We start from the raw sequence: 18,625 nt of genomic DNA, 5'->3' as shown, positions 1-18,625 counted from the left end.
TCCCATCCACTTGTCTGCTTCCTGGTATACATTAAGAGAAGTTTGGCACAGGGCTACTCACGCCAGGGTTGGGACAGCAGCAGGGTGACTCAACATCTATAAGAACGCTTTCAGACGGCGAGGGACTTGCAGGCAATGGAAAAATAAAGGGCAGGAAAGTGGTGTGTATGATTTACTCCAGGGTCTCATTAGCCAAAAGCACTGGCCCTGTTTGTCACACTGGTATTCCTCTAGCAAACGCTGGCTTATGGGCTACATACGCTGGATCCACCAGTCAGCCTGGTGGGTTGCGTTAGTTGCCATGCCAAATTAGGTGGTGTTACAAGAGTGTTGGTAAATATGTTATGTTATGTTATGGTAGCTTATATAGCGCATGGCTACCCCAGCAACGGGGCGTCCCAGCGCTTGCAGACAACCAGATACGCAGCAACCGAGCCAGGTGTAGGAAGAGCTACAGAAAGTCGGGCCTAAAGAATGGTAAATATGGGTTTGGAGCACCAACGCGGACTATTACCAGAATAGATTTTCAGTCATATTTAGAAGGTGCAGGTAAATTTACTAATATGTTACTCCTTGTCCTCAAATCCTCAGCACTGACTAACCTTTCGGCACTCTGGTAAACAAGGGGTAACTGCATAAATGTTACAATGCAGTAAGAATACTTGGCATGTCCATTATTCAGGAAAATTCAAATTTGGAAGGAGCAGGTAAACTTCCACTGCTGGTGCAGTACACGGTTATAAGGGCGAACCGCCAAAGTTTGGGAATAAGCAAGTACGCAATGCGGGTCCTGGCAGGCGCTTGTGCAGTCACTTTGTTAGGATAGGGGCAGCAACCACAGCGTTCAGGGCGGGCATGTCAGCGAATCGCAGCATGCAGGTGGGACAGTGGGAATCCCAATGTTTTGAAAGGTACATCCGTCCATAAGCCACCCAGGGGAGTGGCCGGAAGACAGGTTATGTGTATTATGTACAGGTGAATTGTGAGTATACCGAAGGCACCCCGGTGGCACCAAATTTTGGTGGGGTGCAGTGTTATGGTGTGGAATAATGTGCTAGCTTGAGTAGTTGTATAGAATGGTGTGCAGTGCTCAATATATGTGTTTAGCAACCTTGCATTTCTTTATTTTGCCAAGGTCAAAGGTCTGGGGGAGTAGCCATTCGTGCGTCCTGAGAGTGGCACGATGGGCGGAAAGCAGGAAATGGAGGCATGTTTTTTCCGCCACTGAGACAATTGTGTTGGGGTTCCCAGTCATACACTGGAACAGCTTGCTAAGAAGCTGCAGCACTGACTAGGTGGGGGGAGGGTGTCTCCCCTCCCATCATTCTGGTCATACACCTGGGAGGCAATGAATCACTTTCATGGGTAGGAGGGCTCTGATGCAAGAAATTAAACCCTCCATGTGTACGTTAAGCAACCAATTGGGGGAATGTGAGTTATGGTGGTCTGAGATAACCTCACGTTTAGTGTCCTGGGAGGCCCTGGAATCAGCATGATGTAGGTAAGAATGCCTGCCTTGGTAGGGGGCCCTGGTTGTGACGGTGGCTACACCCAGAGCTGTGGCGGAGTTACAGGGCGATCCAGAGGCAGAAAAGTACATAGGGGTAATCTCTTCAGAATTACAAGGGTGCAAAGGCCAAATATCCCTAGGTGGTCCTTGCGGTGGACCCTGGAGGAACGATGGCGCGCCGCTATTCCTACTGGCGGTTGTAAACCTGAGCAACTGGGGGCTGCCTGGATACGTTCCGCCCCCCTCAAGTGGCGTGAGTAGATGGGTGGACTGGTGGTCCACAGGTGGGAAGGGTAAACCCCCCCCAAAAAAATTGGTGAGCACTGATTGGTTAGTGCCACAGTGCAATTTGGCTCTTTAGGTGGACGGGGCAGCTTAGGTGTGTCTCTGGTGCCTGCCCATGGATCGCCCATAAATTGACCCACCATGTTGGCATATTTCTGCATGCTAATAAACCTGCAGCAATTTTCTCCACGAAAAAGGTGTCTTGTGTATTTATTTCATAAGGAGATTGCTATGTGTGTGATGGGGAGTGCGTTGCCGATATTGGCACTATGTGGCTGCCCACACAGGGGGCCCCCATAGGAGGGCGGCCGCCTTAGTGCCACATGATGGCACACGGCGACAGTCTAGAGTTTTGGGGACCCCCTCTGCGTCCGGCACGACCCACATCATTTACAGCACGTTAGTGGGTGGGAGCCAGGTATAAGTACCTTTCCCGCCCACCTAGCGCTCTCTTTGTGGCAATCCTTCACGCCGTTTCCCTCCCTACCGCTTATACAGGTTGTGGGGTGGGAGAGGCTGTTAACTTGTTATTTAATGTTGCAGACGGAGTTATAGGGCGATCCATAGGCTAAAAGGTAGATAGAGGTACCCTCTTCAGGAGCACAACAAGGGTGCAAAGGCCAAATATCCCCAGGTGGTCCTCTGGGTGGACCCTGTAGGAACGACGGCGCCTCGCTAGTCCTACGGGCGGTTGTAAACCTGAGCAATCGGGGGCTGCCTGGATACACTCCGCCCCCCTCAAGAGGTGTAAGTAGATGGGTGGACTGGAGGTCCACAGGTGGGAAGGGGTAACCCCCCCAAAAAAAATTGGTAAGCACCGATTGGTTAGTGCCACGGTGCAATTTGGCTCTTCAGGTGGGCAGGGCAGCTTAGGTGTGTCTCCGCTACCTGCCCTTGGATCGCCCGTAAGTTGACCCACCATGTTGGCATATTTCTGTATGCTAATAAACCTGCAGCAATTTTCTCCACGAAAAGGGTGTCTTGTGTGTTTATTTCATCGGGAGATTGCTGTATGTGTGATGGGGAGTGTGTTGCTTATATTGGCACTATGGCACCTTACCCCAAAAACCCACTGAACCAAGATTGCTGCATTATTTCTCAGTTCAAGCAGGAGCCCATTTGCTTCCTTGCACTAGTCCAGTCACAAACTGGCTACCTCACTGAGTACTTCCATATATTTTATAGTTGTCCCCGCTGCCAACTACAAACCATTTTGTTTCATAGCTGTGGACTTCAGTAACAGCACCACCACCTATCATGCTTATTTGCCACTCCCTCACCCCCAACAACCCCAGCACGCTTCTACGTATTGCTCGGGTTACACAGTTTCCTTTATAAACAGTTTTTCTAAATAAAGCATTAAATTTCTAAGTATTTGTAAACATTACAATCAGAATACAGTTTTCAAGTGCCATAAAATACGTTCCTGCTTGTTAAACATTTTGGGGTTATTTTACTTTTTTTTAAACAAAACTTTATACACTACCTTTACCAAAGCCGATAGCTCGCCACTCGCATTATAAAGGCAAGACCTATTTCCCTTTGCCAGTGCTTGTTAGCCTTTTACAACCAGCGTTCAAAATACCTTGCAAAAAATAGTAGCAATAATATAGGAAGGAAAGCTTGCTCGAGGAAACACAGATGATTCACTCTTTCCTAGTCAGCATTTATTAGTTACAGGAAGGAGCGAAATGGTAACTTTATGCAGCATGGACGTTTCACACTTGAGAAAGAAATATTCAGCAATTTTCAGCAGGCACACGTGAATTCAGAAGTCCGCTTTTGAAAACAGATATTGCACAACGTAGCATGGTATTGAAGCAACGTAGCATGGTATTGAAGCGTAGCATTCTGGGAGTTGTGGTGCTAGCGTCTGACTAGGCGAAGGGCCGAAGAGTACAACAAACTACATTTCCCAGGTATATTACGTTTGCACTTTCCCAACACTAGGAGCTGTGTCTTCTTCCTGTTTTCTTCTTGCACAGTAGAAGGGAGAATGCGAGGATCCTGCACGGGTATGCCAGCAGCTCGCAGCAGGTATGCATTTTTGCAAGGGCTTAATTTAATTTCCTTATAAGCAGTTCATGATGACGTTTTGTTCTTTATTCGAAGTTTGTCATAGAACAGCAGTTGGGTAATTTGGGGGCAAACGGTAACATTTTGGAGGCGAGATAAAGTGCTGTTGAACTGGGTTTGGGCTGAGATGCAAAAACTCAAGACAGAAATGACCGAGTAGCCAGTTTGTGTCAGACAGGGTTTCCTTTCAACAATATTAGGACGAATATATGTCGTTACTACGCATAATAGGACAGGTAGCGCGACAAGTGTTTGATGTGCACATCACCAGGAACTGTAAAAACAGGAACACAAAGATGCGATAAGGCAGGTAGCAAGCCCACCTGGCATTACAAGAGAATGTTCCTAATTAACGTTTGTTTTCTGGTTGTCTCCCACTTTGTCGATCGACTATGTTTTTTTTTTTTTGTCGAATTACTGATGCCTGTTGCTCGGTGTCTTAATAATGTTTAATTTAATTTCGTTAGGGTTTGTAGCTCAGGCGCTAATGCTACAAGATATCAGTACTTAATTTTATGTGCATTAGTTTGCATTTCCAGAACTCCAGTTAAAGTTCTAATACCAAACAAAACAAAGGTTGTTCTGCGGCTCAGTTGTTGGCTGTGGTTTATGGTGGCATTTTAAATCCTGGATTCCCTGTTCGATTAATATAGCCGTCAAACTGCCACAGTATTAATAATGGTTCTTTCTTTGACATGAACATGCTTGTACGCTCTTAGAATCCATTGCTTTGATATATATATTCCAGTGAAGATGAAACGGAGAATTCTTTATTACAACATCAAGTCCAAGTGACACGTTTCAGCCGCCGGACTGCAGCCTTGATCACATATATATATTATTTTTTGTGTGGAAAAAAACTATGGATTTTACAAACAAAGTAATTGGTGACATCTTGTGCGCTGCAGAAGCATAGAACATATCATCATATATTGGGCGACAAAAGAGCTGTAAAACAACCATGGAATGAAATATGGCTTAATAACATTGACGCACACCACTGGACCTAACTCTCACAACCTGTTTATATACCAATAATGTCGAGGCTACTGTGGCAAGCATTTCTCACGTTGGACCAAAGTCTGTCCTAGCAGAGCTCCAAGTAGGTGCCTCTGATCTCGGCCCAGTACTTTCATATTTTATAGTGCTTCTGGGTACATCCCCTCGCCAGCTAAATCGGGCACTCCAACCCCATGCAGTAATCCATGCCCTTAGCCCATGGGTACAAACATTGCCCAGGGGCCACAAAGTATGGTTTCTGGTGTGCCCGAGGGCTGCACTGATGCCAGCAGGGTGGCGGGAGCGGGTCATGGATTGTGTATGGAGGTTAAAAAACATGTTAAATAAACGGGCAGGCATTTATTTGCAGGTTAATAAATGCTTGCCCATTTCTTTAACATCTTTTTCTAAATATTAGTACTAGCAAATAAACAATAGCAAATAAACAGCAGCAGGTGCTGCTGTTCACCAAGCGGGCCGCATGTATCGCTGCCTTAGCTCATGTTTCTACATAGACAGCCATAATGTCCTTCCAGGCTCTCGCAATGTCTCCCTTGGCAACTATCAAACTTAGGCAAAGCAATGCCCTCTTGTATCTATTCCCCCCCCTAAATCGTTAGTGATCTGTAATAGGATATGTTTGGGTTCCATGCAATTGGCCCAAAACACCTTTCCAGAAGTGAGAGAGTGTGGGGCAGTGCCAAATCATATGGGATATATCCCCTTGTGTGTCATCACAGTTCAGGCAATTCCCAGTAGCTATCAGGCCAATGCGGTGTAGCCATGCTGTAGTGAGGAAGACGTGATGGTTACCACCTCTCTAGGTGACTCCACTGCCTCCCTCCAATCATCATCTAATTGACCCAGGTCCTCCTCCTACGCCCTCTTCACCCCCTCCATTGGGTCTGGCAAGTTGCGCAAAAACATTTTTTAAATCTCAGACAGTTTGTGCGCCTTCATGTCTGTAAGCAGAATTTTTGCCTCCATGAGGGAGAATTCGGGGATAGATTTCTCCAACTGTATATATGAGAGAAGTGCATGGCAAAACTGTAGGTAGCGAAAGAACTGTGTGCAGTGTAGTGTGTATACTATCTGTAGGTCCTGCAGAGACTCTGTCTGAGTCAAGTTTCTTGATGTAGAGATTCCTATGGTGTCCCAGGTGCAAAAAACCCTTAAAGGCCACAACTTGTAAGAGCTGAGTGCTCCGCCACAATGTGTTCCCCAACATCAGCCTGGTGGCCCATGGACTTCATAGCCGCAGTTTCCAGACCTCCAGCACCACCCGTGTGGCAGCAGGGAGAGTCTTCCGCGTGACGCTGCCATAAAGTAAAAGTGGAAGTTTCTGGCGACCCATCGCATATCCCTCCACAGCGCATGCCGGGTGATCGAATGAGCAAAACCACCACTCATTGACCACCAGCAAATGTGCCACCCAATGACCACACCTCTGTATCCCCTGTGAAACCCCGAATGATATACCTGGGAAAAAGCCCCTGCGGACTAGAAAAGGACATCTGTTGCCCAGAAGATGGGTTTTCTAGAGCATCACCACCATGTCTGCATCAGTCTGTGAGGCCGCTGTTAAGACCTCCCCCTTTCTTGATTTTGTCCATTATCCCGTTCACATTCTATGAAAGGATTACAACAAAATGGTCGCACACTGCTGACCTACCTGCGTGTTACCCCAAAGAACTGTGGTCCCTGTAGTTAGCGTCGGCGGATACACCTATGCTCGTGTCGTGAGTGCAAGTGTGAATAGCGTTAGCCATCCCTGGACACGTGTTTCGAGGTAGTTGCCTCTCGTCAGCAGGGAGTAGGAAAGAGTGTAGGGTTGCAATGTAAGCTGCTAAAATCATTATCAGGTCTAGTACCTCTCGTAGCAACGCAGGTGCGTAACCTGAGTCCGTCGACTCCCCGGCTCAGAGAGCCACTAAATAGTTACAACAAAATGGTCGCACACTGCTGACCTACCTGCGTGTTACCCCAAAGAACTGTGGTCCCTGTAGTTAGCGTCGGCGGATACACCTATGCTCGTGTCGTGAGTGCAAGTGTGAATAGCGTTAGCCATCCCTGGACACGTGTTTCGAGGTAGTTGCCTCTCGTCAGCAGGGAGTAGGAAAGAGTGTAGGGTTGCAATGTAAGCTGCTAAAATCATTATCAGGTCTAGTACCTCTCGTAGCAACGCAGGTGCGTAACCTGAGTCCGTCGACTCCCCGGCTCAGAGAGCCACTAAGTAGTTACAACAAAATGGTTGCACACTGCTGACCTACCTGCGTGTTACCCCAAAGAACTGTGGTCCCTGTAGTTAGCGTCGGCGGATACACCTATGCTCGTGTCGTGAGTGCAAGTGTGAATAGCGTTAGCCATCCCTGGACACGTGTTTCGAGGTAGTTGCCTCTCGTCAGCAGGGAGTAGGAAAGAGTGTAGGGTTGCAATGTAAGCTGCTAAAATCATCATCAGGTCTAGTACCTCTCGTAGCAACGCAGGTGCGTAACCTGAGTCCGTCGACTCCCCGGCTCAGAGAGCCACTAAATAGTTACAACAAAATGGTCGCACACTGCTGACCTACCTGCGTGTTACCCCAAAGAACTGTGGTCCCTGTAGTTAGCGTCGACGGATACACCTATGCTCGTGTCGTGAGTGCAAGTGTGAATAGCGTTAGCCATCCCTGGACACGTGTTTCGAGGTAGTTGCCTCTCGTCAGCAGGGAGTAGGAAAGAGTGTAGGGTTGATGTAACTATTCTATGAAAGGACTTTAAACGTACCCAGGGTTACTGGGCTCCGTATATCACCTAATGGTTGGGTACGTTAGCCACAGTTTAGCCAGATTGGTGAAGTATACAACAAAGTTAAATGTGTCTTCCCCGCATCTGTGCTCACCGCTACCCTGTAAAGAACCCTTCACACCCCCGAAAAACAATATCCTGAAACCCTCCCCTACCAATAATAACGCACCCATACTTTATGAACTGGAAGTACCTGTTGTGGTCCAACTAGGAACAAGCTCCATCTAGCAGCCGCTTTATGTTCATTATTGTTGTGTATGTTGTTCTAGATTTGCATTAATCAAAAAATATTTGTTGTTTGTATCTTCTATGTATGTAAAAACTTTTATTTTTATTTTGTCCAACTGTATTATTGTATATGGTGTCCTCTTGATATTATGATTAGAATAGGTTTACATTTTTTTTGTCTCTGATATATGTTTTGATATGTTCTTACCTAATTTGAATTAAAGAAATTAACTTTTAAATATTACTTCCGTGTACACTGAGTCGACTACATCATTTTGCTAGCCCATATGGTGGAATGTATGTTGATACAACGCGAACCAAAACAACGTATACTTTTACAACGTTGTTTTAAGTTCGCATGTACTGTTACTACGCATTTTATATTTGCGGATACCATTAGTTCGCATTTCTATGCAAATGCATTAAAAGTTACGTTACATCGGATTGAAATACACCGCATAGTTTAACATCGCATTTTTTCTATTTTTAAACACCCCAACACTACGCTAAATACTGAATGCAAATACATTACCCTACACAACAAAAACTTAACAACATTACTCTAAACCCTCAAAAGCTGCCACCAGCACGACCCTACCCTTTGCCCCAGTCCTGCTCCTACACGCAAACCCTTCCCTGCACGACCCACCCGACACTACCCTAATCCCTAAACGACTACCCTACTCTACTCAAACACTACACTAAACCCTAAAACACTACCCCATGCACAACCCTCCCCTGACTCCCAGTCCTATCCCTACAACAAAACACTTCCCTACACGACCCCCGACACTACCCTAAACCCCAAAACACTACTCCTCAAACACAACACTACCCTTAATCTAAAAGACTACCCCCTGCACGATCCTCCCACTACTCTAAACCCTTAAAAACAGCCCCTCTTACCTCTCTCTCCTCGTGTCCTCTGTTCTCCTTCCTGCATCGTCTGTGTGGCAGTGATCGTTGTACGTTGTTGTCAGGAAACGCCTCCGTTTCCTCACAACGATGTGGTTCGCATTACAACGCTTGCGTTGTTACAGCGCTTGCGATGTAATAACATGCGTAGAAATGACTATGCGTTGTTACAGCGCATGCTTTGTAACGCTTGCGTAGTAATGGTACACGGTGTAATGACCGCGTACAAATGGATGTTTACCCATATGGTCTGCTAATTGTTATGGACCTTAGTTGCCTAGGGGTTTTTCTTCAATTGTATAATTGCCCTGCCCTAGGAATTTCATGTTAATGCAGGGGGTCCTTGTTACTTACATTGGGCAACTAGGAACAAGCAACATCACCCCTACCATCTATACTGCCCTCCTCAACAAAATCATCCCAACCCAAGAAAAACATAGGAGACCTAAGTAAAGCCATGCAAGACTTCAAAGCAGATATAAATCGGACTGTTTAGCACCCCAGCCCAAGACCAATTAGGCACCTTCTGAGGTGTTCTGCAAACCCATGGGGGGTCATTATTGTCAGGTGGTGCAGCAAATTTGTCCACCCCAGCTGCAGGCTCCCCTTTGATGTCAGGGCATTCAGGACCCCGGGATCAGGCTCTTTGCCCCATTTGCTTTGGCTTCTTAGAGCTGTGTGCCACTCCCTCGGAGGCCCTGCATTGCCTCCCCAGCCCCCTGAAGCGATGGATCGCCGAGGTGTCCTGAGGGCCGCTCCTTCATTCAATCACAGACCACCTCAGGTGTATCGAAGAAAAAGGTCTTACCCTGAAATATGACCTTTAGACGGACTGGAAACAGAAGCATGTAGGTAGTGTCCATGACTCTCAGTTTCTACTTTGCATCCTGGAATGAGTGCCGCTGATGCTGTACTCTCAGGGTATAGTCTGGGGAAATTATTACTGGGGTGGATTGAGCAGACCAACGTTGCGTGGTGCCCTGAGGAGAGTCCCGATCAACATATTTGAGCACCTGCAGAATAAAGCAGAGCGGCGTCACTGGGAAATCATCCCTCAATGAACGATCAACGTTGGATATCAATTGCCCCCCCCCCCCACCCCGCCATGGCCAGGAGCGCCGTCTGCGTGATGGAGTGCGGCGGCACCTCAGGGAAACACAGCCACACCTTGCACGTGTAATGTAGGTTTTGACCGGTCCCCAGTGTAAAGGACGTAATAGCACCCTCTCTTGTAATGAACTTGTTGTCGGGCTGCAAATGGCCCAGTGTGTCAAAATCTCCATCTTTCCATTTGTGAATGAACATAGCCCCAGCTATATTGAGGAGTGCCTGTAGGGACCATAATGGCCCATCTGGTGCGTATGGGGCTTGGCAAACCACTCTCGTAACCGCCTTCTCCAAGATACCAGATATATAACATATGTTGTGCCCAGAGACACCCTCGCTTTCTCCATTCGCAAAACGGGCAACGTTGTTGCGCCATAGGAGCCTTGCAGTAGTCCTTTTTTAGGTCTCGCCCGACCCAGCGCATGCGCTGGTCTGGCGAGACTTATTGTGAGGGCTCCAAAAAGTGCTACCAGGCCAGCCTAGAGCTACAGTGCATGTGCGCGGGCGCGCGCACCACGCTTGACCGCGATTACTTGCGGCCGCTTTGATGTTATCGCGATCGCTCTCACTTTCACGGCTGAACGGCCGCTTGGCATAGCCAATAGGTCTCGCTTTTGGGACCTTATAAGTATTTAGTTATGCAACTGTTGCATGGCTAAACACTTATAAGGTCCCAAAGGCGAGACCTATTGGCTATGCCAATGCTTGTCCCAATTGTCGTTGGGGTCTAGCCAGTGTACGGCATGCTGTAAGTGTGCCACCATGTATTACAGCTCCCTATTTGGGACATCTAGACCTCCCTTTCTCTGTGTCCTCTTGAGTGTGTCGAGCGCAACAAGCTTCCGCTTATTCGCCCGTAGCAGGTCTATGAGAAGACTGTGTATTTCAGTAAAATAGTGCCAGGGAATCTCGTACAAAGTGCCTTGCTGGGTGCACAGGCACAGAAGAAGCACAATGGCAATTCTACCCATCAAGGATAGGGGAAAGTCCCTCCAGAACTGGAACGAAACCTGCAGCCCCTCCACCACTTTGCTGATGTTAAGATCTCAAGTCAACTACTCTGTATGGCCACCCTTATCCCCAAGTATCTCACATTGTCAGACTTCCAGGGGAGCCCCACGTCCAGGAGCCCCTCAGCCGGGAACCTGACCAGGGTCCTCAGCGGGAACTGGTTAGACTTTCTTCAAATAACATAGAGTCCCGAGACCTCCCCAAGCTCACTGTAGGAAAGTAGCATCTGCTTTTATGGTTACCCCACTTTTTTGCCTGGTGTTCTACTGTTTCTGACTTGGATCCTGCTAATCAGGACCCCAGTCTCTGTGCTTTCTCCCCTAAATTAGTTATGGTGAGTACTTCGGTACATCCCAGATTGGCTGCTGGTGTACCCCTATAAGACCCTTGTATATGGTACTGAGGTACCAAGGGCTTAGGTACAACAGAGATCCCCCATGGGCTGAAGAATGTATTATGCCACCCATGTGAGACCACTCAAACTGGGCCTACAGGCCTGCCATTGCAGCCTGTGTAAGCTGGTGCTAGCACCACTTAAGACAGATATAGGTTTCCCTATATCTGTGGTCACTGCACTAAAAACCAATAAGTCACCCCTAAAGCAGGTCTTTCAATCCTGAAGGCAAGGTGCTTGGTTCTAAGTGTGAGGGTGCCCCTGTATGAGCGGGACATCCCTACAACCTTCAGAGTCCATTCTCCCGGGTTGTAAGTGCATCAGCCATTATGATATATAGAGTGGCCATGCGTCTTAATGCGATGACCATCTCTAAACTGGCTGGAACAAACCCTGTCATGTTTGGTATCAAACATGTTGGAATCATACCCCCACACCATAAATGTAAAGCCCTCAGTGCTACTGGTAACAGTCTTCTAAACTCGGACAGCAAACTATGGCTGCTGCCGACCAGAGACACAATTCTTCCCTCCTGCTGCTGAGCCAAGCCAGAGCAGAGGAAAGCAGGACAATAGGTATCCTGTCAAAGGGAGTTTGACCACCTCTTAGACAGGACTTCGTGTATTAGGACAGGGTGGGGGTGCTTGCCAGCATCACTCAGTCTGCTTGAAGGGCACATTTGGTGCCCTCCTTGCATACTCCAGTTTAAACCAGCGGTGGCTCCCACTCTGGGGCAAAACTCGACAAAGGACATGGGAGTATCCTCCCCACTGTCTGACCCCTCCTCTGGGATGGACCCCTGAATCGTCCCAACCCTTTACTTAGGGTACTTAAGGGCTTAACTGTGGGTGGGTCCCTAGATTCCTTGTGGGACAAGATTCATATCAAGACACAACTTCATCCGCAACCATCTGGGCACTTTGGACTTCGCTGGCCTTTGCTCTGGGTATCGAGACTGCAACTGGGAAGACTCCTGCTGTTCCTGGTATCATCTGCAGGTCTGCTGCAACGTCTGTGCCTATGCTCCATACAGGATCCTTCCAAGGCCTGTGGACATCCAAGTGAAGGAGTCACTTCTCTGCATCTGCAGGCACTGCAATGCAATTGACCGGTCTGATGTTCCTGGGCTCCCACGGATTCCGAAAGGCTCAGCAACACAGGTGGTGATTCTTCAACTCCCTCGAGGCCTGTACTGTCTTCTGACTGAGTTTGAGGCCAGTATCCCTCGTCGGAACCGCAGGAACCGAACCCCTGTGCATTGCGTCAGCTTATTGTTATAAAGGCTTGTTGTCTCTCTTCCTCAGAGATCTTCGGGCTCCAAGTATCTTCTGTGATCAAGATCTTAATCCTCACCGCATCTCTTGCAACGTGGGCCTGCATCTTTGGTGAGCGGCTCCAGGTCCTCTTGCGACTCCAGTCCCTCTGGCCTGTGGGTCCTCTTGAGTGTTTTCTTTGAGACCAGTGGGCTCCCCTGATTGCTCGGGGCCTACTCTGACTTCCCTGCTTTTGGTGAGTCACTTGGACCTTGCTGGTTCCGACACTGCACCTTTTTCGCTTTCCACGTTGTTTGCAGTTGCTAAGGCTTGTTGGTGTTTTCGATGGACACTGACCCCTCAACTCTTGATATCCGAAGTGGGACAGGTCGTGAACGGCTCCTGGTCTTCCACAGCATCGCCTGGTCCACACCGCTGCAGCTCCAAGGTAACCATCAACTCTCCTGCAACACCCAACATCGGTGGGCATTCGTCTTCCATGCCTCCTGGTCACTCCTCAGTGGCATAGTCTGTCCCCTCTTCTTGCAGGTACTCCTCATCTGGAATACACCTTTAGGTTCCACCAGAGACTTTCAACTTCTTCGCCAGTGGCATCTTTCTGAAATCTTCCATTGAGTTGACTGCGGTTTCCGATGCCACTTCGCACCTATGCACCTGGCTTCCCTGGTGTAGGTATCCTGGTTCCTAGGGTATCCACAGATGGAGTGGCTCTCCATACTTCTGTCTTCCACGAGGTCTCTTCAGGGTACACTGGGATGGGTCCTTCTTTAAAATTGCAACCTCAACGTACCTATTGACTTGAATTGAGCACACAGTTGTGTTCCCACTCTGCACACGGCCTCCATGGGGTTCTTGGTTCCCCGGGTCCCCAGCATCTCTACGTCTTCTGGGTATAGTCTTCACTTGAGTAGTGGTTCGCATCCCTCTATTTTAGAATATGGTTTGGTCTCTCCCTGGAGACCACTGTATGTTCGTGCTACCTGTGTGCATTGTGTATATCTCCGATTAGTAGATATTTGCATGTGTTAGTGAGTGTCTTATAATAAATACCTATTTTTATAAATAACACTATGTGGTTCATTTTCATTAAATCTTTACCAATAAGATTATGTTCTGGTAAAATAAGCTGCCCTTTGTGACATATTTTCTCCACATGCCGAAATGGTTTGCGTATCTAAGCAAACCATAAAATAGACTACAAATGTGGATAAGTTCCTTTTCCTGTGGTTATCTTTATAGAACGGAAGCACACCTACCTCCCTTTCTGTTTTTTATTATTGCAACTAGCAGGATTACTGTTTGACTGAAGCGAGGTAATATAATTTTGTTAGTGGATCTGATGCTATTTGAGTTTCGCTATAGCGAGCACATGTAATTCTGACTAAGTATGTGCGCGCTCATCGTCCTTCATTTTCCTGAGCAGGCCAGACTAATAGCATTGGCAGTCCTTAACAACCTTCTTTAGCCTTCTACATTTCTGGAAGAGTCTTCTCTACACTCTGCCAGGCCACCAAGCTGCAGTTTCATATGTGGTGGTCCTCTGGTAATACCCCACGAGGCCTTGATACTAGGTTGCAGTGCAACGCTTCAAGCGGGAAGTTGCCGGCAACTACGTTTATTTAAAATTTAAGAATGTCTTCATTTATTAGTGTTCTATGCGAATGAAGATTGCTAGTTTGGATTACCTCATTTTTGCTCATTTTTGGCTGCAAGGAAACACAAAGCACCAGCCAAGAGTTCCCATAACAGGTGGAATCTGTGTTGGAGGATGCAGACCCTGAAGTTCAAGCTATCTTCCATGATGTAATCACATCAGATTCTATATAGCAAATGATTGAGAGTGGTGAAGATGGCCTTTACAGCAAGAGCATCGCCTCCATCTTCTAAAGCCCCACAGCTGATGGTGACTACTGATGATTCCATGATGAATTATCGTGAAGAAGAGCAGTTTCATGGATGTTTTGTTCAAGGACCGAAGTTGACTGGGGTCCTTCACCATCTGAGAGGCAATTCTTGCATTATAAGAGGAGAGTCTTTCATTACATACAGCAGTAAGAAAGGTCCAGAGTCACAAATGGAAGGACTTTGAAAAAACAATCTTTTCCAAAATTTTTGTTCAAACACTATCCTCTTCACAAGTTTCTGCGTAAATTTTCTCTGATTATGAAGGTAGATTAAATAATGGCAGCATTGTGTTCCCTAAAGGTAATCAATTCAGAGGAAGCAAGCCCTCCAGATGTGGTCGATAGGAAGATGGTGGGAGCAGTTGTTGAAATAGCCTACGCTGCTTCAACCTTTCTATCGGAACCAGTACCTATTCTCGCTATACCATCCAGTCTTTGTTGAAAGACTTCTAAACATTGGTCACTCAGATTCAGTAAAGCATGAATTTTGTGGACACTCTCTATGATGGAATAGCTGGTGCACTTCCTTTCAGCTATCCCATTTGAAGTGCTTAGTTCAACTGCTACTCCAAAAGGAGACTGGTCTGTCCATGATCATGCAAGGCTGATGAAACCAAAAAGACCATGCTTATGCTTTTTCCCTTCTCTGGATCCAGACTGTTCAACCAAGAATTGGAAGAGATGATTAAGCTGTCAGCAGAGGATAGAAAGCTGCTAGCACCAGTCAAGGTAAAGGATGAAGATTTAGATTCAAGATGATATTCAATCCTTCTACAGCAGCTAAGAATGTTAAGCCTTTTTGAGACGGGTAGTAGCTGGAAGGCCCCTGTGTCCAACAAGTGCCTTTTTCAACCAGCAACTCCAACCACCTCTCATTAACCTCCACAACCTGACCACCAAGGGGGTCATCCCCCTGTCCAGGTTGACTTATTTTGCATCAATCTCGCAAATGACAAATCCCAGACAGAAGGGCGGTAGAATTTGGTCCAGCAGTGCCATTGAGTGTATTTTTTCAGCCTTCTGCAAGATTTCTTTTCTGTTAAAAGCCTTGTCCACGAGACCTGGTTCTTCAGCTTGCCTGTCAAAGTGTAATCCAGAAATTACTGGACAAGCAGCAATCATTCCGGTTCCGAAGGAAAAAAGATGCATAAAACCCAGTTCCATAATCTTTTTACTACAGAGGTTGTCTGGGGAATTGAGACCTTGTAGATTTCAAATAGGTCAACAAGTATATCCCGTGCCATAGATTCAGAATGCTGACTTTACAAGCCATTTTTCCATTACTAAAGAAAACTGACTTTCTCGCTTTTCTTCTACAGACTTGATAGATGCTTTATGCACATTCTGATGCACCACAACTGCCAGAGGTACCTCCTGTTTCTCCATGGAAAACAAACCCTTTTTAGTTCCATGTTTTACTGATTGGGCTGGCATTGACTCCAAGTGTCTTAACAAACCTTCTGGCATCCGTGGTTGGTAAAATTCATTCTGAAGGAATTTATTTGCTTATAATTGGATGATTGGCTCATTGCATCTTTTCTTAAGGAAACAGATTTTTTAAAAATATTCTTTGAAGTTATTATAAGTTTGATACTTCTGATAAATGTGGAAAAGTCCAACCACTTCGCTTTTTAGCCTCTCCAATTCATTGGAGCCAAGTTCAACACCTCTCTAGGCAAAGTCTTTTTTACCAGAACATAGGAAGCTGAAATTCATTCCCACCTGAGGAACCGGTTATCAAAGTCTCAAACATTGCCAGGGGCTGGCTGGTCTTCCAGGGGGACATGACGTAGATCATAGCATTTGTGCTTTGGCTTGAGGTCACTTTTATCCTCTGGTTCATTATCGGTTGGACTACTGGTTGCCTGCATCCCAGGATAATAATATTTTGGACCCTGTTTAGATCCAAAGTACACAGGAGCTCCAATGGTGGCTTCATCCCAAGTCACTAACTGGGAATTGGTTGTTTCACACACCCACTAAAAATTGTATTTCTACAGATACCAGTGGGTAAGTTGAACATCAACATTTGAGGGCAGAGTAATCCAGAGCAAGTGGGAATTAATTCACTGATCAAATGTCTTAATGATGAATGCAGCTTTTGAGGTCTAACTGAACAATCAAATAATAGACTTTCATTTGCTCTACTGCAGTTACGTGCCTAGCAAGCAAAAAGACACACAGATGATGGACGGAATGCAGAGCAAATCAAACATTCACCCCCCAGTCACGAAATCTGGGTTAAATCCATTGTTCTTTTGCTCACCATGCCACCCCAGTTTAGACCCAGCCATATGCAAATCAGTCGTGACCCTGTGCCTTATGGGAACAGTCCAGCCCGAACTGCCAAGCCAGGTCCTCCCTAGACTGAAAAAAAGCATGTCCTGGGACCGGTTTCGGAGCATCACCCCTCATCAGCCAGGTTAGCTTGAATCCAGTGGCACAGTGAGCCTGGTACTCACGTCTGGGCATACACGGCGCACTTAGAAGCCGTTGGTGATAGTGTGTGCAACAAATGACTGTTAACATAATGTATTAAAATATCACTGTTGATGGGACCCAGGGAGGCTCATTACATACTGTTATTTGATTGGTATCTTTATCCCACCAAGATTAAGAAAATATTCCCCCAAACCACCTCTGACCTTTGCTGGAGGGGCTGCAGGCTGCTAGGTGATTTCAAACACATCTGGTGCGACTGCCCTAAAACCCGCCCATTCTGGTCTGAGCTATTGGCGCAACTCCGAGAAATCCTGAGTTACCTGTTTCCGGTTGACCCCGGATTTGTCCCTGGATTTGCCCTCTTCGGGCTGAGGCATGACTCTGTATGATTCCAGACAAATGGGGACTAGTGGGTTATGTGGCTCTGCCCAGGGGCGGCCAAAATGGTGGTGGCAGCTGCATGGAATAGAATGGAGGCCCCCCTCCATGACACATTGGCATGCAAGGCTTTGGAGGGCGGTAATCATGGAACGGATGGTGGATGTCCTACTAGACTCTTATAAAAGCTTCGAGTACATCTGGGGCCCCTTGGTGACTTATCTCTCAAAGGGCTTACCCCTATGTGTTTGATCTACCAGATCGAGGAGTCTGCATCTGTTCCAATTTTGAACACACACTGCCTCGAGGAGACTGAGCAATTACCTGTACAGAGCCAATATTACTGCGAATTGTAAAGTAGTATCCTGCAAGTAGCCTTCCTCCTCTTATATTATTGAACCCTCATGTACTGTACCTTATTTTTATTTGTGGGGTTTGTTTGGGGAGGGGGACTGGTCGTGGGTGATATGCTTTGTTTGGAGGTGGGGACTTTGTTGGTATTTTCCAATACTGGGTGACTGGTTTTGATTTGCCCATGTCCACTTCTATATTGATGACTACTGTATTTCTGGAAATAGCAATTCCACTGTGCTTGACACGACATGTCGGCTTGTTTGTATTGTGACTTTATCTGAAAAATAAAGATATTTTCGAGGGGAAAAATATTACTGATTTACATTAATTTTTCCAAATTTAAGCAAACAAATGGATTAATGAGAAAAGAGCATCAGATCAATCAAGAAGGGCAAAGATAATACAGTCTACATAGGCAGTGGTCTCTTAACTGGTATCTTCAGTATGGTATGGTTTCTGTAAGTTGGACAAAAGAACACTGCACATGGGGAATCAACTTTGTGGACATCTGAACTCAACTCAACTGCACTGTTTCCGAGAGACAAAAGTAAACATTGAAGTTTAAGTTGCACTTTGCAATGCTCTAGTCTATGGTGTAATTTTCAAATGTACATTGTGCCAGAAAAATCTGGCACTTGTCGGCCAGGACTCGGTAACATTAATAAGTAATAGTTATACAGTACAATGTTACAATATGTGATATAAGGTAGCCAATCACTATTAGTGGAAAGAGGATGCCTCCTCTGCCCGATCTCATAGCAGTCCTTCTTTCGGCCAATAGAAGTACCACTGCAGTAAATTGACTGATAGATACAGGTATGTCCTTACCCTATCTAAATAAAGCAATTACAGAATCTGGCTCAGTATTGACATCAATCATTTTATTAAGTTAAGTGAATACGGCGTTCCAGTAAGCTTGTATTCCAGGACATTTCCCAGATGTGTATCGGCACCTCACAATA

At 46.4% G+C, this 18,625-nt stretch overlaps 1 protein-coding gene across 1 annotated transcript in view; it reads left to right on the top strand.

Annotated features, from left to right (window-relative positions):
- The first annotated feature begins 3,730 nt into the window (after nucleotides 1-3,730).
- Nucleotides 3,731-18,625, top strand: part of SLC38A9 (solute carrier family 38 member 9) — a 345,812-nt gene continuing 330,917 nt past the window's right edge. The window contains exon 1 of the mRNA XM_085631309.1: nucleotides 3,731-3,832. The gene's annotated coding sequence lies outside the window, so the exon portion shown is untranslated. The remainder of the gene's footprint in view (nucleotides 3,833-18,625) is intronic.

Source organism: Triturus cristatus, chromosome 2_1 (assembly GCF_964204655.1).
Source record: "Triturus cristatus chromosome 2_1, aTriCri1.1, whole genome shotgun sequence".
Lineage (NCBI taxonomy): Eukaryota > Metazoa > Chordata > Amphibia > Caudata > Salamandridae > Triturus > Triturus cristatus.
This window is presented reverse-complemented; position numbering and strand designations above follow the sequence as displayed.